The following is a 20,543-nucleotide window of genomic DNA, read 5'->3' as shown; positions in this document are numbered from 1 at the left end:
CTCTCCCTTGGGCTCAGTCTAGTCATCTACAGGTTATCTCCAACATACACATGGTATAAGTGTGTATTGCTCAAAACAACATATAAATATTGTTGACAGGAGTGCTAATTTACCAGCAGCTTACCAGGTACATGGGAGCAAAGAGTGGAGCAACACAAGGAAACAACAACCAATAACTTAATAGCCAGCCATCAAAACTCCAACTAACAACTAAAACACCACATACAACCCAGCACCACATAAATACTATTCAAAGAACAGTGCAGTGCAAACACAGAGAGAAGTTCCCTGAGGATGGGCTCCAGTACAAGTCCAAAAGCTTGAACAACTATATCTCAGATCCTGTTGACAGACTCAGATGGGATCCTGCAACCTTATCCTGGAACACTTACCGTATATTTACCTTCATTTGTTACATATAAACATCTTTGGGTTTTGACAAGAACACACCTCAAAATATCACTCATGGTAAACTACCTGTTCCTCCATTTGCTTCTGTTCTATCAGTTAATTTCTCTATAATCAAGAAAATTTGTACCACCAAAACGGGATTAATGATTTGTGATTTGAGAGGTGAAAACTGGCAAAGAACGATTCACTAAGCCTTTTCCATCTCTTTCTCTTGCATATCTTGCTTCCCATTTTCTTCCACTGAAGTCTGGATAACAGATGTGCCTAGATGACTACAAGAGGAGGCCTAACCATTTATCTAAGGATATTGTTTGCCAGATTAGCTCATTTTCCTCCTAGAAAAATCAATGCTTTTTTTCTAAACACAAGAGTCAGCCTGCTTCCAGACAGAAGGAAAAAACTGGATCACACTTCATCTCTAAAGGTTAGTGTCCAAAACTTATACAAAGGATGAACATTTATTTCAGTAGGTTGTAGCATTTTTTTCTTCTTTTTGATAATGTTCCATAGATGAAGGTGGGTCTTCATCTTCCATAGTGTTTTGTAATAATCCCAAAGTTTTCTGGCAAGATTTTTCTTCATTATTAGATGATTTTTCAGTAAAGACAATGGCATTGAAAATAAATGTAAAGCTTCACCTTTGGAACATTTCCCATCCTATCTGATGTAGCAGGGCCATCAATATATTACACAGAGAGCAAATGTGTACTGAAAATACCCAATGTGTTTAAAAATAAATAATGCATAACAGTGATAGACAGGTAGAATATTTTGCACCCAAGCTATATACATCGAGGCTTGGATATTGAAATGTAATAATCTAATTTTATTCAAGAACATTTGCCAAGAAAAACAAAGGAGAATTAAAAGTAGACAATTACAATAACTAAACTATCAATAATAAAATTATGAAGTAAAAAGAATGATTGTGTTACACATGCTTTGTCTGGAACAGTTCAGCATGGGATCCAAATAAAGTTAATATCCAACTGCAGTCTTCATGTGGCTTCCCAGTCCTGCTTCTATCTTCTTACTGGAGAGAGTCCAACTTATTTTTAGAAGAGTAAAGTGCACAGTAGAACTAAAGATAATAGCAGATAGCACTCAGGTATATACTGATGTTTTGTAACCATTTTAAATAAATGGGAAGGTCTCCTCTCAGCAGATATTTTGCAATATCTCCAACATGTTCTCAAAAAGTACAGCTGACTTTTGCAATTGACTGATGATGATTTTGCCAATGCTAATGGTCTTCAAGTGATGCTACATGTTATGTATTGGGCTCATTTGTAATACCACGTGGTAAGCTGGAGCAGTTAACGGCTCTACAGCAACCCAGACTCCAGGTCTCCAGTGCTGCGATTGGCTGCCCCTGGGTGGCAATGGGTTGCTTTAAACCTGTTGGCTGCCACCTAGGGGCCAGGCTATAAATTGCTGCAAGCTGCAGCCCAATTCTCAGTTCAGATCCTGCAAGCAATAAACCATGAGCTTTGTTGAACTCACTTGCCTCGTCTCCTTTCCTGCACGAAGAACTCACAACACAACACTGGTGACGAAGGTGGGATCCTGCTTCTCCAAAAGAACTGAAGTTCACTAGGGGAGAGGCAGCTCACGCCTGGAGGGAAAAGGCATTTCCCCCCCCCCCACGCTAGCGACCATGTGCTCAGCGGATTCAGTCCCTGGGCCTTGGAGAAGCAGGATCAAAAACTGCAGGAACCAGCCAAAGACAGAATGCTGAAAGTCAGAAAACTATGTGAATTTGATGTCAAGCATCCAGAGGGATGGCCTTCCTACTTGTCCCAGGTAGAAAACTACCTCCGGGCAAACCAAGTCGCAGTAGATGGGCTGAAGGCCGCCACGCTGCTCTGTGTGTGCGGCCCAGATACATTCGACCTGGACAAAAACCTCTTCGCCCTGACACCACTGCAGGCAGTTTCCTATGCAGACCTCAAGAAAAAGCTGGGAGAGCATTTCCAGCCGAAGATGACGGTGATTGCTTGGCGTTCCAAGTTTGAACAGCGAATGCAGCAGTCTAGCGAAACAGCATCAGAATACATCACGGCCTTGAGGCAGGCCACACGCCTCTGTAAATTTTCCAACGTAGAGGAGCGACTGCGAGACTGGCTCATCTGTGGCCTACGGACCCGAACACTCCAGCAAAGACTTTTTGCCAGACCGAATTTAACCTTCATCAAAGCCCAAGATGAAGTAATGGCAGACGAAGCTGCCAGGGGTGCAGTCCAGTCCAGCCCACCAAAACAACGAAACAAGATGAAACAGTCCACCACGAGGACACCAAACACTCAGAGGAATCTTCGGAGGAAGAAGAACCTGAAGTCAACAAGCTTCACAAGCAACCCGACGCACAGCACCACAGCAGCAAACAGCAAGAGAACATTTACAAGGCAGTTCTCTTACCTAGCTGTAAAGGTTACGGCGGCAATCACCAATGCGCTGATTGCAGATTCCGGTCAGCCAAGTGCAGGGCCTGCGGCAAAACAGGCCACATCGCAGTGGTTTGCAGAGATCGCCAGAGGGACGAATCACCCAAACACCAGTCGGAAGATCCGACCAGGAGAGGTACCGGGGCCCAGGGTCTGTTTAGTGTGGGGTTTTTTAGAAGCCGTAGAAATGTATGCCGCACTGGGGCCCGACACCCCCTCAAACCTAAACTCAAACTGCAGATAGAGCTACAAGGAGTCCCTTGTAAAATGGAGTTGGACTCTGGCTCTGCTGTCTCCATTATTTCCCTGGACACCTTCAATTTCGTGTACAGTCACAGTAGAAAATGGGCCAAGCTAAGGCCCTCTGACATAATTTTAACTGATTTTCAAAACACTCAAGTCAAAGTTAAAGGGGAAGCCACCTTGGCCGTAAAATTTAAGGGGTTTTATGGGCACCTGGATGTCATAGTAGTAGGGGGCCAGAGAACGAGTCTCATAGGACTCGATTGGTTTGATGCTTTAGGCATTCAAATAACTGGTATCAACCAGACACAAGCTGCAAACCTTTTGTCAGTTTGCGAGGTCTTTGCAGATGTTTTTGATTCAGCCCTAGGAACATACACAGGCCCGCCTATCTCATTCAAGCTAGATCCCAATGTAGTTCCCATTAGGGTTAAGCCTCGAAGCATAAAATTGACTCAGAAATAGACAAGCTTGTAGAACAGGGCGTTTTACAACCAGTTGATGGTGGGGAATGGGAAACTCCTATAGTCACTCCACTTAAGGTCAATGGAGAAATCAGAATATGTGCAGACTATAAATTACAATTAACAAAGCCCTTAAAAACACACTTACCCTGTTCCAGTGGTGAATCACATTTTAGCTTCTTTGCAAGGGGGCACTATTTTCGCTAAATTAGATTTAGCACAGGCCTATCAGCAACTGCCAGTTGATGAGGCCACAGCTGCGGCTCAGACAATCGTGACTCACAGGGGGGCTTCCAAAGTAAAGCATTTACAATTTGGAGTTAGCGTTGCTCCAGGCATTTTTCAGGGAATCATAGAACACACACTTAAAGGCATTCAGGGTGTTTGCCCTTATTTTGATGATGTACTTATTGCTGGAGAATCTACAGAAGTGTTAGCCAGTAGGCTCAGGGCTGTCTTACAGAGGCTTAGAGAAGCAGGCCTCAAATTAAAGAAGAGTAAATGTAGTATTGGGGTTCTTTCAACACAATTTCTAGGATTTCGAATTGATGCTAACGGTATTCACCCTGCTGAATCCAAAGTGAAGGCCATTCAATTGGCTCCTAGTCCTAAATCCAAAGGAGAGCTACAAGCATTCTTGAGCCTCCTCAACTTCTACCATGCTTTCCTGCCTAACAAGGCTGCATTGGCAGAGCCTCTTCACAGGCTCTTAGATAAGAAAGCTCCATGGAAATGGACCAGCATTCATGAAAAATGCTTCCAAGACTTAAAGGCACTATTGTCAGTTAAATCCACTGTAACTCATTTTAGGGAGTCTAAACCAGTGTTTAGCATGTGATGCATCTCTGTATAGGTGGGGGCAGTCTTGAGTCATTTAGAAAAGAATGGAACACAAGTCCCTATTGCATTTTATTCAAGGACACTATCCTCTGCTGAGCGTAACTACACTTAAATTGACAAAGAAGCACTAGCCATTGTAGCTGGAATAAAAAAATTCCATGACTATTTATATGGCAGGGACTTCACGGTCTTTACAGACCACAAACCACTGTTGGGACTCTTCACAACAAACAAACCCCCCACATACTTTCCCCAAGAATGTTGAGATGGTCTATTTTCTTATCTGCATACACGTTTAAATTGGTTCACAAACCTGGTAAAGAAATGGGCCATGCTGATGGCCTCAGCAGACTTCCACTGCCACTAATGGAACCAGACCCAGCCCCTGCGGCCAGAACTCTGTCCATTCAGGACCTACCAGAATTTCCCCTCCATGCTGGGGACATTGCTGCAGAAACAGCTACAGATAGAACATTTAGTAGAGTGCTTTCATGGGTGCACACGGGGTGGTCAGATAAAAGCCCAGGTTCTGAGTTTCAGAGTTATTTTGTTAGAAGACATGTGCTATCAGCTCACAACGGGTGCATCCTATGGGGAAACAGAGTCATAATCCCCTTTTCATTGAGAGACAGGGTTTTACAGTCATTATATGAGGGCCATCCAGGCATTGTCAGAATGAAAGCTTTAGCAAGAAGCTACCTTTGGTGGCCTGGCCTTGACAAGGACACTGAGACACAGGTACATGGTTGTTATACATGCCAGCAATCTAGGCCTGAGATGCCACACGCCCCAGTTCACAGGTGGGAAGTAATGCACACTACCTGGTCTAAAATTCACATAGACTATGCTGGGCCCTTCCAGGGACAGCTCTTCCCCATAGTGGTGGACAGCCACTCCAAATGGCTGGACGTAATCCCAGTTGCAAACATGACTACTGCTAGGACCATCCAGGTGCTGAGAAAACTCTTTGCCACACATGGGTTGCCATGTGTCTTAGTTTCAGACAATGGGGCCCAATTCACTGCTGCTGAATTTCAGGCCTTCCTAAGAGCAAATCTTATCAGACATGGAACGTCTGCCCCTTTTCACCTGTCTTCTAACGGTCATGCTGAATGAATGGTGAGGACTACGAAGGAATCACTCAAACGCATCATAACAGGTGACTGGCATCACAGACTGGCAGATTTTTTACTCTGCCAACATTCTACGCCCCGCACTGCTACAGGCAAAAGTCCTGCAGAACTTCATTGGTTGAGGCAACTGATCACTAAACTGGACAGGTTGCATCCAGATAGAGTGGCAGCAGAAGCCTCTTGACCAAAACCCTCAAGGGGACTGCAAGTGGGTGATTGGGTATCAGCCAGAAACTATGGACATGGGAATCTGTGGGTTCCTGGTAAAATTACCAAATCATCTGGTCCCCTTTCTTACAAAGTGGAGCTGGAGGGAGGGTGAGTTGTTAAATGCCACATTGATCGACTCAGAAAACGGTTTCCAGAACGGCCACTAAGCGAGGACTGCTTCATAAGTCCCTCCCAAAGTCCCCAAGCTGGCAGCCAAGCCAGCCCATATCTTTTTTTTTAATTAAAAAGTTTTACAGTACATTTTATTTATAACAAAACAAAACCCCTCCCAACCCCCTCCCCTGTTCCCAACCCTCCCCAACACCTCCCTCCCTCCCCCTCCCCCCTCCCCGACTTCCCAGAGCTAAATACAAGGTATAAAAGTAAAAGCAATCATAATCTACCGTATGCAAACAACAATAAACTATTAAATCTATTGCACTTTAACTCTTATAAGATGACTACAAGCAATATAAATATCACACCAGTACTTATTCAAATGCTAAATGATTCCCAGAGCTCAATACAAGATATAAAAATAGAAACAATCATAATCTACCATATACAAACAGCAATAAACTATTAAATCTATCACACTTTAACTCTTATAAAATAACTACAAGAAATGTAAATATCACATCAATACTTATGCAAATACTAAATGAAACTTTTTAGTCCTGTATTAATCTGTTAACTAAAACCTTAACAAATAGCTTGTAGTCCGTGTTCAAAATTGATATTGGTCTATAATTTTTTGCTTAAGTGACATCCTAATCTTCCTTCAGCATCAAAGAAATAAAAGCAGTTTTTTCTTCTTCAATTATCAATTGATTCATCTCTTCCTTTTGTTCTTATGTAATAACTAAATTCCAGACTACATCTAACCTCTCATATAAGCTTTACTAGCATCCCAAACCATTTCAATAGTGGTACCCTTATACATATTAATTTTTAAAAAAAATCCTTCATCTGTTTTTTACATTCATCCACATTTTCCTGATTTCTAAACAAAATCTCATTTAGACGCCAAGAGCGCCTATCTCTATTATCCTTATCTATCTCTAGTCAGACTGGACTATGATCAGACATAGTTCTTAGAGCACCCAGTCTTGAATTTAATAAGTACTTTTGGTCCATGACTCTAATATGTGTTTCTTGTAAACAAATAACATCATTCTTAAATTGTTTTAAATATTAAAAAACTTTCTTTCTCTTCTACGATGAATTTAAACCATTAACATTCCAAATTAGAAACTTTGTCGCCATCCTTCGCAACCCAAAGCTTTTGGAGCGCTTCTTCCAAGATCCCCTTTGCATTCTTAGGTAGCGCCCTTCCCACAACTTCACTATAGGTACGTTTTGGAGGTCCCATGACTTTCTGCTGATCTTGTTCTTGCTCTCGTCTCATTCGTCTTGAAGCAGCACGCATCACCCGCTGGTCTCTAGCCTCTTCCGATGATACTGAAATTTGATCCACTCCCGTAGCTTTCTCCTCTGTCTGCGTTGTTCCTTCAGCAGCTCGTAGATTCTCACTACGTAGTTGAGGCTCTCCCTCGCCATTTTTCTTTGTAGATTCCAAAAGTGGAATGGGGGTTGCTTTTAAAACATTACTGTAAAAATCACGTGCCTGCATCACTGTAGTAAGACGATGTCTCATACCTTCATGCATCACCACCATACCCACTGGTATCTCCCATCTAAACTTAATATCACGTTGCCTTAATTCTTGTGCTAAAAAAGCAAACTCCTTCCTTCTCCTTAAGATTCTTGGAGGGATCTCTTTTAAAACCAAAACTTCTTGCTCTGCAATTGCAAATTTAGTATTGTAAGAGGCTTGGATGACCTCATTTCTAATTGCTCTCTTTGTAAAATAAACCACCACATCTCTGGGTAATTTCCTTTGTCTTGCAATCCACGAATTAGCACGGAAAATTTTATCTATATCTTCCATGATTACATCTGCTGGTTGCCCCAGCACCCCTTCCAAAGCCTCAGAAACTATTTCCTTCAAATTTTCTTTAGGATCCTTTTTTAAGCCTCTGATTCTGACAGCAAACTCCATCTCGTGATACTGTACCAGGATCAAATCACTATCAATTTTCTCCACCACATTCTCAGTCTCTGACATTTTTGCCTCTAATCTGATGTTATTTTGGCTGAGATCTTCCACTCTTTCATCCAAACGCTCAATACATATAGCCATGCCTTGGAATGCATGTAAGATGTCTGCCTTTAATTCTGTTAACTTCTCTGTTAACTTCTCATCCAGCTTTTCATCCATAATCTCAGCTAATTGTTGCAATTGCTTTTCCAAAGCCTCTTGCATCACATTCTGCAAATCTTTAACTGTAAAGGCTGGTGCTGGTGCAGGTGCAGGGGGCAATAAAGCTTGCAACGAAGACTGCTGCACTGAAGAAGCCCCCGCACTTCTAAGAACTTTAGAAGATTTAGCCACCATTTTCACCCACTATTGCCTGCTACGCACTTTCACTTTCAAACTCCGCAAAGTCCATTGAGTTAAAGATCATAAATCCATTTTCACCTGAATCTCCTGCATCGCTCTGCCTGCGTCCAAATTCTCCAAAGTTCTCTCTTGCTAGCAGGGATGGTTGCGGACGCCCTGTTCTGCTCCAAAAAGACCCGGAGCAGAAGCGCCTTACAGTCCGGAGCAAGCCCAGGCTTCGGGGGGGCTCAATACTTCAGCCGCCAAAACTTTAAGTTCTGGCGGCCCTGGAGAGCTCTACCCCTACCTGGGCACTCACCCCCTCCTCTTCTCCTGAGGAGGGGGCTTCCGAGCCACCGAAACAGCTGATCGGCGCTGTTTTCGGTGGCTCTACGGAGCCGCGGGGCTGACAGCCTAAGAATGGCTGCCTCCGGCGACGCCTTGCCATCCGGAAGTGCCAGCCCATATCATTTAAAGGTATTTTGTGTATACATTTTAATACATCTTTGACAAGAGAATATGTTCGAAGTTGATATAATGGTGCCCAGTGCAAGGGGCATGGTGACAGATGCTCATTGGTATTAAGCTCAGCTGTCTCATATATCACTTTGCATGTTTAAACTACATTCCTTAAAAACTTTTAAGACTTCAGAATGGACAAAAATGTATACTATCTTGATAGCATGGAAGATAAATTGCAATTCTTCTTATGATTTAAAGCAGAATAGCACCTCTTCAGTAGGACTAGAAGCTATCGTTGCTGGAAGCAACATGTTTATGAACAGGAATAGAAAATAGGGTCATGTAGCAACTTTGGAAGCTCTTCAAGAGATTCTGATACAGACAGAGTTAAAGTAGTTGACCTTCCAGTTAACAAACAGAGAAAACATGAGCACTTTTGTCTTAATTATTTATCACCTGGAATACTGTAATACCTTCTACATTAAGCTGTCCTTGAAAAGATTTAGAAGCTACAGCTGGTCCAGAAAACCACAGCTTGAATAGTTATGGATGCATCTCAATGTGCCTATAATATCGCTTCTTCGAGAGCTGATTGCTGACTTGCTTTTAGGGGAAATTCAAGCTGTTGGCTTTCAAACCCTTATATGGCTCAGAACCTGGGTATCTGTGGGGGAACCTATTTCCTGTTAATCTGCCAATCCAATCTGATAGTATAAGCTCTCTCCCATTCTCAGGGGTCATCCACAGAGATGGCATCAAGCCCTATCGATTACCCTTCTATCAGTATTCCTCCGGAAATCAAAATAATCCTGTCCTATTGGGTTTTAGGGAGGCTATTAAAACTAGGCTACTTCAACAGGACCTTGGGAGTTGAGATTTTTTTTTAATGTTGATCCTTTATGGCTTTGAAGCAATTATATCATAACTGATATTCTCCGTGTGTGTGTGCACACGCAAGCGTTTGTGTGTACTTTTCTGGTTATGTTATTTTTTTTACCCTGATTTACAGAGAAGCAGGGTCCCTTATATTGATGGCATTTAGAGAAGCATATAAACCCAATAGATATAATTTTAAAAAAACAATACATGGGGAAACCAAACACTGAAGAGCCAGTCAGGAGAACTATTTTCTTGTCTCGAGTGGATTTCTACAGGACAGTGAATCTTGTATTTATTATTGTTTTTTCTTCAAGTCTGGTTGTGAGGTGAGGGCAAAGCCCCAGCCAACAGCAACCAGAGGGAAATTTAGAGAATTCAGACAGCAAGCCAATTTTGGTACATATTCTATTTTATTTTATGAGCTGAGAAGTAGGCTGCCTGATTTTGTTCTGGCTTTGCTGGAGGACAGTAGACCAAAATCACTCTCTTTGACAAGCAATGTTTTCTCCTTTTTTCAGAGAAAAAGAATGAGCTCCACTGGTTTGTCAAGAATTCTAAATCTTTATTTCTTATCTGTAGCAGTCTGGGGAATGAATGAATGCTTGATGGCTTGTTTGCTGGGCTGGGCTGGGGAGGAAACGAATGCTTGCTGGCACTTGCTGAGTTGGGTTGGGGAGCCACATGAAGCTGTGAAGAGAAGGCAACTGAGCAAATGAATGCTTGCTGGGGCAGGCTGGGGCTTCCTGGGGTGTAACAAGCAGCTCCAGAGTTGCACACTTCAGGAGCTGCTTGTCACTCGGCAAGATAGGGCAGCAGGAGGCCAAAAGGCCATAGATAGGAAGAAGATAGGCAGGTGAGAGGAGCTTAACTACCCCTGTAATCATAAATACAGTATGAGCAAGTCTATGAATTTTGCTCATGTGACCATGGAGGTGCTGCAACAGCCAAACCTTCAAGCATAGTTGTAAATGTGACTCAGCCTTCCAACCTTCCAAGGTCGGTAAAATGAGTACCCAGATTGTTGGGGGCAATATGCCGATTCTGTAAACCACTTAGCGCTATAAAGCACTATGAAGCAGTATATAAGTTAAGTGCTATTGCTTAATCCATTTTTTCAGCACTTTCATAACTTCAAGCAGAATGAATGATTGTAAATCAAGGACTACTTGTACATGCCTGTGAGGTCATTAATAACAACACCAAGCAGCTCCTTAGAGGTTAGATTTCATTCTCCTTGCAATGTGTCCTCCACTGTACAAAATATAGAAGTACACAGCTCAGCGTCTTTGTTTACATTCCATTTTCTTTCCAGAATAAAAAAAGGGTGAATGAATCTCTATTCTATCCGAACTCATTGGTAGCCTCACATTGCAATGAACAAGGACACACATTTAATTTTGCAGCTACTAAGATCATTGGCTATGCAGGTACAAAGATAGCTAGGGAAATGATTGAAGCCTGGAAAATGGGCCCCTTGTCAGTTAACAGGAACACTGATTTGCCACTAGCCTATCAAATGCTTAGAAGCTGAGAGCTTGGCAGCCCAAGGAAACAACAGCCAATCAACACATCAATCAGCCAAAAGGAAGGTACCACGTAAACACAACTCACAGAACAGCCCGAAGCATGTATTCCAGTAGAGAAATTCCCTGAAGATGGGCTCCAGCATGAGTCCGAAACCTTGGAAGAGTAAATGGTCCCAGTGACCCAACCAAATTCGATTTTGCATCAATATCCTGGGACACATACATTTGCCTTCATTCGTGATTCTCTGTTTCTTTGCATTCTGTTCTTACCCAGTGAGGTAGGGAAAGTCACAAGAATAAAATGCAGCCAGATGGAGACAGAAGACACTGATTTCCATTCACTTAGCATCTTTTTGTCACCTTTCCTGGGAGAAAAGATACTGCATAAAAAGCCGTGAAAACATATAAGGGAAGTGGAAGACATCATCATCCGTACCCTGTAAAATTCCATGAGTGAGTCAGGAGAATTGCACAATTAAAAACTTGATCTGGAAGTTCTCGGATCTCAGTCTCTGCAGAGTCTTCTGGCTGACTGACTGGAAATTCTGGAATTTGTTAATCCTAGCACATCTGGAGAGTACCAGGTTGAGGAGGGCTTTTGTAAACAGTTCTTAATACAAATACAATCAAGAGACCTGTGGCTTTTTACAAACTAGCAGTTATTATGATGGAGGTTTTTGTGGGCCAGAAACCATGTCATTACAGGCATGGATGTCATTCTCAGGGGCAGATTATATACAGTATATACAGATGGGTATAGAGAAAAGTAGAAGAAAAATGTTGGATTTGACTGAAATGAAATACAAGAAGTTCAGACTTTACAATCACATTAAAATGTAGATCCATATGAAATATTTACAGAGACCAAATAGATATTGTTGAAAAACATGTTGGCAATGAATTAATAATTGAAATGCAATAAAATGCCACAGGAGATAGAACTGAGCATGCTTTGGTTATCAAATAACTAACCATCATGATATCACTTTTTTCATGTTTCAGTTTATAAGAAGCTTTTAACAGAAATTTAGGAGCATTGGAATAGCTTCAATTTTGTCTTTTACTATTTTGGACATTTTGCTTCCAAACTGACACCTTATTAAATGTATCACTAGAGGGAGCCATTACTTCAACATCCAACTCCTGAATCTGGAGTTATACCTCATAGCCTGTACATACTGTAAAACAGATCTGTAAATTTTGCTTTACAATTGGTATCCAATGAATGATTCAAGATAAATCTAGGAACCTCAAGTGAAACTAAAGCCAAGTTCTGACTAATCTGAACTGGATTAGACCCTCCCCTTAAATATTGCATTAGCAGTTATTATTTTTTTTTAAAAAAAACCCAAGTTCTTGGTTAAGAGTTCTGTAGTTTTTTATGAAATGTGGCAATTACAGCAATTGCAAAAGCTCAAACTAAAATATGCAGAATTTAAATGCAAAATTAAATTGCCATCTGTTGTAAAAGAAACTATTCTGTTAGCAGATGCCCCAGCAGTTCAGTTTCTTGATATAAAGAGCAACCTCTTCAGAAGACCACTTGATGACTTTAATGCAGAGTCCTCTAACTCTGTGCTGTAGCCTGGCCAATAGGTATGCTAACTAGTAATGATGGGGGCTATAGTTCAAAAGAAGTTATTAGGCTAGCTGTGCTGCATTAATATTGTGAAGGTAAAGGTAAAGGTTCCCCTGCACATTCGTGCTAGTCGTTTCCGACTCTAGGGGCCGGTGCTCATCTCCGTTTCAAAGCCAAAGAGCCAGCGCTTGTCCGAGGACATCTCTGTGGTCATGTAGCCGGCATGACTAGACGCCAAAGGCGCACGGAACGCTGTTACCTTCCCACCGTAGTGGTCCCTATTTTTCTACTTGCATTTTTACGTGCTTTCGAACTGCTAGGTTGGCAGAAGCTGGGACGAATAACAGGCGCTCACTCTGTTACGCAGCACTCGGGATTCGACCCGCCAAACTGCCGACCTTCTGATCGACAAGCTCAGCGTCCTAACCCACTGAGCCACCGCGTCCCAATATTGTGAAACAGAGCTTCATATTAGAAAAAGCAAGTAGCCATAATAGAGCTATAAAGCAGCAACAAAAATTGGGCAAATAGAAGGGAAGGGAATAGAATGGAAGGGAATAGAACAGAACAGAACCTTGGAGGTCTTCTAGTCCAATCCCCTGCTCAAGCAGGAGACCCTATATCATTCCAGACAAGTGGCTGTCCAATCTCTTCTTAAAAACCTCACAATTTCTGAAGGCAAGCTGTTCCATTGGTTAATTGTTCTCCCTGTTAGGAAGTTTCTCCTTAATTCCAAGTTGCTTCTCTCCTTGATTAGTTTCCGTGCATTGTTTCTTGTCCTGCAACTCTGGTGCTTTGGAGAATAATTTGATTCCCTCTTCTTTGTGGCAGTCCCTCAAATACTAGAATACTGCTATCATGTTTCTCCCCCCCCCCCAATCCTTCTTTGTTCTAGAGCAGGGGTAGGCAACCTTGGCTCTTTTATGACTCATGGACTTCAACTCCCAGAATTCCTGAGCCAGCATGGCTGGCACAGGAATTCTGGGAGTTGAAGTCCATGAGTCATAAAAGAGCCGAGGTTGCCTACCCCTGCTCTAGACTAACCAAACCCAAATCCTGCAACCGTTCTTCATGTGTTTTAGTCTCCAGGCCTTTAATCATCTTAGTTGCTCTTCTCTGCACTTTCCTCAATGTCTCAATACTTTTTCTTTGTAATGTGGTGACCAAAACTGGATGTAGTATTCCAGGTGTGATCTTACTAAGGTTAATATTAGGTATACTAATACTTCACATGATTTTGATTCAATGCCTTTGTGTATACTACCAAGGATTGTATTAGCTTTTTTGGCTGCTGCCACACACTGCTGGCTCATGTTTAAGTGATCATCCACTAAGACTCCAAAGTCCCTCTCACAGCTACTGTACTGTTTTTGAGCCCAGTTCAAAAATAGAAGACTAGCCTGCCAGTTTAGAGTAATTCACTAAACAACAAATTTGACACCTTTATAATTTAAAGAACAGTAATTTTTGAAAGCTTCAAACTCATTTTGGTGACATTGGGTCAGACCTGGTTACTCTTTCAATGCAAGTCCTCTTAGAAATCCCATGGGTGTTGGCTACATTACAAGAGAGGTTTTAAACTTGAAAGCATCTCATATCACCTTGTTTTTGGGATAGAGAATCAAATGCTGATCAAACATAGCAGATGAAACATTCCATCCAACCTCCTGTTTAAGCCCAGCCTGCCACCTATCCCTTTGCCTCCTTTTCATTTTTCCGGAAAAGCTTCTAAATGTTCCTAGGATTTTACCTACTCATCTTGGAGAACTCATAGGACTCAACTTGTCAAAAGTGATTCAGTGAGTTCTATTCCTTGGAGCAGCTCTGGTTTCTTTGGAACTGATGTGCCAAGTGCCTCCAATATGGGTCTTTCTGTGGCAGGCTGAAGTAGCTTACAAACAACTGTTTCAAAACATTTACAAAATCCTGAAATGATACCTCCCTAGTATTTTCTTCCCATCAGACAGTTTTCAAGGAACACCCTGGTCGTCACCATCAGCTGTCATCTGTTACTGGAAGGAACTCTGATGTTTCTGTAATGGAACTATGGAAGATTGGTGAGGGGTTAGTGCTGTGGTTTTCCTTTTGATCATAAAAGATTTAGCCAGCTGAGGCATATATCTGTAAGTTAACAAAGTTGCGTTATTACTTTCTCCATATGTGTACTTAGAAAACATTGCTAAGCAAGCTTTGCTGATTGCATCGATGTACTGTAAATCATTCTTATCTATAAGTCTTTAGCTGTATTTCCACTTATAACAATTAAGATAAAGAGGACAAGATAGGTCCCTGATCTAACACCTTCTAAGAGAGAAAGGATAGTGGCTTTACACATGTTCCCATTTTTTTTTCTTAGCAAAGGATCAGTTATCATTGTTCCCAAGTTATTGGTCAGAGGTATCATACGACCACTTACCAGGTGTCATCTACTACAAACAATGCTTTATTCAACATATCTTTGACAGAGGGTCAATTAATCAGCTTCCTGAGTTATTCACAAGATATATCATTACATCCCAGAAGCTATTTGTAGAGATGCTGTCTTAAAATAAAATATTTTTTCCAGGGGTCCACTGTCTCAAATTATGACCAATCACTGCTAAGACTCACTATCAGTCATCTCCAGATGCTACTATTTGTGCTTTTTAAGTAAAGTAAAAATAGCAAAGCCCCCAAATAGTTTGAATCTCAGCATGAAGTACCATAAAGAGATGAAATACAGCTGCTGGCTCATACACTGAACCATATTTGCTACTACTATAAGAATTCTTGCTAAGTTGCAGAAATATAGACTGATATATCTTTCTCTATATTTCTCTTAACATTTATTCACTAAAACCTTTTTTGGCATTTCACACTGAAATGAGCTGAGAATGTGAAAGAGCTTATTTCCTTGATGGTCCCTGGGTGGCAACACATTATCTCAACTTCTCCTTAGTAAAATCCTGATTTAGTAGAATGGACTGTACCATTGCAAGGGGAAATATGGTTTTTGAATGATTTTTGTTTGAATGAATGAAAAATTTAAATGACTTTTTGAATGAAAATGTTTAAAAATCTCTATAAAAATAATTTTAGACCTTATCAGAAAAGTTCAAGTATAGTCATGCACTCAAGATGCAAGAATAGATTTTTAATAACAAGAGATCATAACTATTCCACAATCTGATCTTTCACATCACATTAGGAAGGAGATAAACCACCAGCTATTGACCATCTTAGACTGTTGAGGGTGCATTTCTTCAGTCTCATCTCTGTTTTCCAAAACTATTTTGTTTGGGGCTGATATATATATATAGGGAAGACAGTGTGATAGAATGTGTGAACATGGGGAAGAAAGGGAAGAAACGCTGCTTAGCAAACTACCAGACAAAAGAGGCAGGAGCCTCAAGTGGCTTAATAATCAGAGTATGTCAAACTAGACATGCCCAATTCCTGCAACCATGCAATCGTATGTTTAGCCTTCAACCCCTTAATCAACTTTGTTGCTCTTCTCTGCACGTTGTATCATGTCGACCAAAACTGGACACCATGTTCTAAATGTGATCTTACCTAAACAGTATAAAGCTGTAATAACATGTCACAAGACCTTGATACCATCTGTTGATGCAGCCTATGACTGCATTGGCTTTTTTGGAAGCTGCTGGTTCATATTTAAGTAATTTTTTTTTATAATTCCATTTATATCCCGCCCTTCTCCGAAGACTCAGGGCGGCTTACAAGCTTAGCAGTAGCCTTCATTCTATGTATATGCCTGCTTATTAGGGCTTTCACGCCCCCCCCAAGCGGCATTATTACAAAGTCAGCTTAATTGCCCCCAACAATCTGGGTCCTCATTTTACCTACCTCGGAAGGATGGAAGGCTGAGTCAACCTTGAGCCTGGTGGGACTCGAACCTGCACTAATTGCAGGCAGCTGGTGTTACTTAAGGAGGCATTAGCCCACTGCTCCACCAAGCAATTGTATACTAAATTGCTATGGAGATTCTCAGTCATCCAGCTCATGGTTGTCCCAAAGGTGCGTTTTCAAGAGGCATCTTTGGGACAACGATTGTCCACTAGGACTCCTAGATCCCTCTCATATTACTGTTACACCTATTCTATACCTGTGCATTTGTTTTTTCTTGCCTAAGTGTGAAACCTTACTTTTCTCACAGTTGAATTGCATTTTGTTGGCTAGGGCGCAATGTCTGTTAAGATTCTTCTGAATTCTTCTGAATTTTGAACCTATTTTCTACACTGCTGACTATTCCTTCTAGCTTGGTGTCATCTGCAAATTTGATGAACTCTCCTTATATCCCCTCATCTAAACTGTTTATGAAAATGTTGAAGAATCCTGGGCCTAAGACAAAACCTTGGGGTACCCCACTGCATGCTTCCTCTATGTAGATGTAGTTCCATTGAGGACTACATGTTGAGTGCAGTTGATCAGCCAATTATGAATCCATCCAATGGTGATGCTGCCTATTCCACATTTTTTCATTTTACCAAGAAGTAGGTTGTGGTCTACTTTCTCAAATGCCTTATCAGAACATTACTAAACCTATATGTAAAAATGATCCCAACTAACAACTGACCCATATGGCAATAGTTGATGGCTTAAGCCACTCCTGGGGTCATCTTAAAATTCATGATAAACAAATAGGAACAGCTGAGAATAGTTTAAACCAGTTTCAGACATGAAGCAAGAAAAAGATTAAGGCAATATCCTGGGAATCTAGCTGAAGAAAAAGGATGCCATTGCATGAATCTCCCACAATTAGATGCAAGTAAGAGGTGCCATCACCATCATGGGTGTTTGACGGCTCAGCAGTTAAAGACTGGAACTGGAAAGCTGACAGCCCAGGTTCAAAGTCCAAATGCTACATGAGCTCCTATCCTTGATCCAGCTCCTGCCCACCTAGAAGTTCAAAAGCATACAAATGTGAGTAGATAAATAGGTACCACTTCGGTGGGATGGTACCAGCATTCCATGCACCTCACCATATAGTCATATTGGCCACATGACCATGGAAATATCTTTGGACAATACTGGCTCCCTTGGCTAAGAAACAGAGATGAGCACCCTCCTCTAGAGTTGAACATGACTGGTCAGGGAAACCTTTACCTTTAAGAGGTGTCAAGAGTTTTGTTCAAGCGGACATGATTATAATGCTTAAGTGGAGTTTTGAGTTGTATTATGCAGCAGATGGAGTCAGCTCTCCCTCTTGTTGTCCTGCAAACATACCCTGCTACTGTTAAATAACAAGCAACAGCTGATAGGTGGAGTATGTGGTATGGAAGAGAGCTCTGTGGTGGTCTCTTCTATTTCACTGCACACTTCCTCAGACTACCACTCAACTGTCATCCCTTTGAGGTAGACTGGATCTGGACACCAAAGTCATGAATGCTAAAACCACTTTTATTAGACAATTATGATAACAGTAAATTGCAGCTGTGAATGTGCCTCCCCCACTCCATTGCCTTTATCCTAAAGGGAACTAGGAAGGTCAAGTCTGAGGTGCTTCCTCAAATTCCATTCTTCTTCTCCTTTGGGCTGAGATCTATTATTTGAGCATTGCCTTGGCTGCAGCTCTTCCTCCTCTTCCCCAAAGTATTCTCATAGCTCATTAGACAACTATTTGTTAAGCTCACTGGAATGGCCCACATGCAAAGACTGGCAGAAAAGCTAGGAACAAGTTTTACAGATGGCTAAACTTACTTAATGTCAAATTGTAGCCCCAGTCACATCCCATGTTACATAAGACTCGTCAGCTGATGGGGAGCTGAGGGGGGAAAATTTGGGGGAAATAGACCAGTCCCTTCCCTTAACTTGCCATAACTGTCTAAGTAAAGATGCCACTGTTTGGCAGCAACCAAGAACAGGCACAAAGAGATTGCCAATGGGGGAGACAATTTTATACATGTACTTTTCTGCTGGTTTGAGGACTGGAAACAGCACTTTAACTTGGCAGTGAGAAAGGCATATTTTTATCAAATCTTCTTGTTTATTGCCAATGGTTTTAATGCACATCTTTCTTTTAAAATATGCTTTTCCCCCTCCTGTTTTAACAACAGACCCCAAAAGATGAAAGTAGCAATAATGTGGTTATAAATATGCCAATTTATTGTAATAAATGAAGTGTAGAGCAATCATATTCAAGAGTACTATCTCTAATTTCAGGTTGGCAGGACAATACTGAGCACCAGTGAGTCCTGATAGCTATTTTTTCTATGAATAATATATATTAGGAAGGCATGACAAGGAACTGAGGCAAAGCTTTGTCTTTGGACCATTATCTTTTCTAAGTATTTCAAGACACTTAACTTCAAAAACTCATGGATGAAATAGTCCATCTAATAGACTCTGTGAAATGCACTACTTGTCTCATTTAACTGCAGTAACCTATGATGAATATCTCTCTAATCTAGAGAAGGTGCCTTAAGGGTATTCAGAGGGATGTCCATCAATTGCACCATATTTCTAGCTAACCATGCTATCAACATGAAACATAACTCTTACTTTTAAAAGGAATATTTTAGCTATATTTAATTAAGTAGGGTGGGTGGAATTACTTTACTTTTATCTTGCCAGACATGTATATTCTAACACACTAGGAGACTTTAGAAGGCACTATATGTCACTAGCATGGAAAAGTCCTATACATTTAGGCAACAAGTAGATCAGCATAAATCTGGAAGGGGAAATCATGTGTAATTGATTATTTAATTATATTAACTATAATGTAATATAATTATTAATTATTGCATCAGCTTTGGTGATATTCCACTTTGAGGGCTATGCATAGATAAGCTTATGAACCCATACAAAGGCATGCAGGAGTAGGCGAAACGATGTTTCATATTCTTGAATCCATCACTCTCTAGCAAATGATAAACTATGACAATGTCATGGAGAAGTTAGCAGAACATCTATTAAACAGACACTTTATCCACTATCATTCCTTTTCCTGACAAACAATGAAACCAATGTTTGATCTCATTGCCAGTATGCTGCTCTGAGCCAGATTGCCCAAAATATCACCAGTGCTAACTTAATATGGAAGCCTAAGTATTTTCTGCGGCTAGAAAACATGTGCATCTTGGTTTACAATCCAAAAATTTTGCTGTGGGGTTAAGCCTGTGACTCATCATAGATTCATCAATACAAAGGATTGTTTTTGCTATTGTCCTTCAGTAGTTTGATATTCTATAATGCTTCCATAAAACAAAATAAAACATTTTTTAAAATGTTTTCTGAAGGAAAGGGAACAACTATAATGACTAAGGCAACTTGTTCTACTAAACCAGGGGTTCCCAACCAGGGGTGCGAGACAATATTCCAGGGGATGCGAAAACTTGGGTTTTCAAAATTATAGTGTACATGCATAATTCATTGCCGTTATTTCAAACTTTTGTAAGGAGTGCGAGAATATATAAGAAGAGTTCTAGGGGTGTGGAGTAGAGAAAAAGTTGGAAACCACTGTACTAAACAAAGCTTTAATATTTGGACATGGCATCAACTAATAACTGCAATGAAACAAGTTCTGCATTCAGTGAGGGTTGCTTTTCACAGCAGAGTTGAGAAAGAGCAAAACTATTTTACCTAGGGAGGAAAGGATCCCATTCAAACCCCACAACGCAAGAGCCAAAAGACATTTTGTGAGTTCTTATGTAGGAGGAAAGAGGGAGAGAAATCGCAACCCCCGTGATATAATCTTAAATCTGGTCATTGTTATCCCCAAACTATTGAAACTCAGGGGCAATTGAATTCCTTTAATCTAGTCTCCCTAATCAGGGTAGCCTGTAGTCTGTAACTCCCCCCCATCTCAATCTGCACAGCTGGGGAGAGCTGCGTGAATTCCATAATAAAAGTATGTGTGGTTTTAGTTAAAAATTTATATTTAACATTTTCTGAATTTGCTTCCCTC

This window comes from Vipera ursinii, assembly GCF_947247035.1.
Source record: "Vipera ursinii genome assembly, chromosome: 2".
Lineage (NCBI taxonomy): Eukaryota > Metazoa > Chordata > Lepidosauria > Squamata > Viperidae > Vipera > Vipera ursinii.
Note: the sequence above shows the minus strand (reverse complement) of the source record.